Genomic DNA, 2,460 nt, shown 5'->3' with positions numbered 1-2,460 from the left:
GATTCACAGTCTGCTCAGAGACTATCACCTGATGGACAACAAGGAGGAAGAGGAGGTCTGAAGATTTCCCCCCCCCCCCCCCACTCTCCCACCACTATGTACCTTTTGGCAGTTCAATAAAGCTTCGGGCCTGTGAACTCTTTTCCCCCTCCCTACCCCACCCCCCCCCATCACACCTGTTGCTCATTGAAATGCCATCTTGTCTTTGACTAAGACTGTATGACTTGATGACATGTTTTTGGTAATGCTTTCAGGGTAATGCGGCGTCATGCATGATGTGATGTTTCGGGGTATTATTACTCTGCGCAACACATCAGGCATCATACCGCAGGATGAATGTAATTTATTTGTATGCTTGGAACTGTATTGTTATGTAGTGTATTTATGCGCTGCGTCGCAGTACAGTGTGGAATGTACCCTGTTCAAAGTATTTTGTTTTTTGTATATTTTCTTGCAAAATAAAGTATACATTTTCAATCAAAAATCTGTTCTTATCAGTTTAATATCTGATACGTCCCCTATCTGGGGACCATATATTAAATGGATTTTTAGAACAGGGAGATGGAAGAAGAGCTTGCTCTGTCCACTCCACGCATCGACCTGGTATTGCAGTACCTCCAGGACCGATGCACCCCTCTCTTATGAAGTTTCCAAAAACAGAATGAATTCAAACAAATTCTCCTTCATCCTCATCCTTTTGCTTGCTTGCTCACTCACTTGCAATGTTACTTTTGCTGCTCACAAGCTGCATGTTGTTCATTTTTGCAATAAATTGGCGTTGAACCCCTGTGTGTACTGGTGTTTTTGCTTCGTGTCAGTTTCTTGGCCTTTCTTTCTCCCTCCCTCCTTCCTTCCTTGCTCGCTCAATCTTTTTTTGCTCAGGAAAGAGCAGCAGGTGAAGTGGCAGTAGTTGCAAGAAGCCAAACCTAGGAAGTCAAAACTTTTTTTCTTTGAATGATTAATTTAAGGGTCTCCTCGCTTAATGTGCTCAGTATAAGGTCGGTATATAGAAGAGCGGACATTTTTAAAAGTTTTTCTGCTCTGTCCTGCGACATTTTATGTTTGCAGGAATGTAATTTGAGCGAGGAACCCAAGGTTGCTGGTTGGACTCAGGGACCGGCTGTTTGGTCCTTGAATAATAAAAAAAATGGTGGGGTATGTGTACTTTTTAAAAATAATTGCTTTAAGATTAGGAGGGTTGTACATGTGGACCACGGTCGGTGCGTATTGATTCATTTTGAGGTTGGGGGGTGTGGTTTTTTGGGTTTTTTTGTGTTTATGGTGTTGCTGATAAGCATGGGAGACTTGATTTGTTTTCTAAATTAAAATTATTTTTGGGGGGGAGGGAACCTACCTTTTTGGTCAGTGATTTTAATTATTATAAGTATTATTAGGGATGGGGATAGGATGGGTAGTGGTGGGGTTGGTGGAGGTGGTAGTAGGGTGGATAGTTCGGGGAAGGAGCTTGGGGATATGGTTAGGATGTTTAATTTAGTGGATGCTGGGAGTGATGGGGGTTCAACGTTTTTTAGTTCTAGTGGTAAGGTTTCTTCTCGTATTGATTTTTGTTTTATATCTAGGGTCTTGGAGAAACAATCTTTTTCGGTGCAAAGGTTGCCTTTCACGGATCATGGCAGAGTTGATTGTGGTGTAAGTATATGTGAGAGAAGTTTATGTGGGAGAGGGATGTGGAAGTTGAATGTGAGTTTGTTGGAGGATGTGAGAATAAGAGAGAAGTATGTTGGTTTTTTTGGTAAGTTGAAGGGGAGAAAAAATTAGTTTTGGAAGTATGATGGAGTGGTGGGAGTGAGTAAAAATCAGGACAAAGGAGTTTTTTTGTGAGAGAGGGATGTGAGAAGGCTCGGAATGAAAGGTTTATGTATGAGATGTGGCAAAAGAGGTTTGATTATTTGGAGGAAATGATGGAGTTGGGGGAGGATGTGTCTGTGGAGATTGGTGAAGCTAGAGAGAAGTTGAATGAGTTTTTGGAATTAAGAGGGAGGAAGATTGTGTTTCAGTCTCAAATGGAAGTTAAAGAGGAAGATGAGAAGTGTACTAAATTTTTCTTTAAGAAAGTGTTTGGAGGGAGGATGGAAATGAAGAATGTGTTAGATGAGAATGGGATGGAGGTGGGTGAAAGTAAGTGTGTAAGTGAGGTGGTGAGGAAATTTTATGCTGGGTTGTATGCATCTGGTAAAGTTGATTTGGATGTTGAAAAAGAGGTTTTCGGTGAGATTGTGGAGTGTTTGAATATGGAGGATAAGGATGTATTGAGTGCGGATATATGCAAAGAGGAGGTTGAGAAGTGTATGAGGGGTATGAAAAAAGGGAAATCGCCTGGAGGTGATGGATTGCCAGTTGATTTTTATTGTGTGTTTTGGGATATAATTGGTGAGTGTGTCTTTGACAACCTTCCGCTCACCAACACTTCCTTACATACCTCAAAGTCTATGAGTGAGA

General features: G+C 41.4%; 1 pseudogene; it reads left to right on the top strand.

Annotated features, from left to right (window-relative positions):
- Positions 1-465: 465 nt before the first annotated feature.
- LOC143990465 (U2 spliceosomal RNA) lies at positions 466-637 on the top strand (annotated as a pseudogene).
- Positions 638-2,460: the final 1,823 nt, after the last annotated feature.

The sequence above is a fragment of the Lithobates pipiens genome, unplaced genomic scaffold (assembly GCF_037356315.1).
Source record: "Lithobates pipiens isolate NorthernLeopardFrog02 unplaced genomic scaffold, aLitPip1_a1.2 Scaffold_18, whole genome shotgun sequence".
Taxonomy (NCBI): domain Eukaryota; kingdom Metazoa; phylum Chordata; class Amphibia; order Anura; family Ranidae; genus Lithobates; species Lithobates pipiens.
Note: the sequence above shows the minus strand (reverse complement) of the source record. Positions and strands in the feature narration are given on the sequence as shown.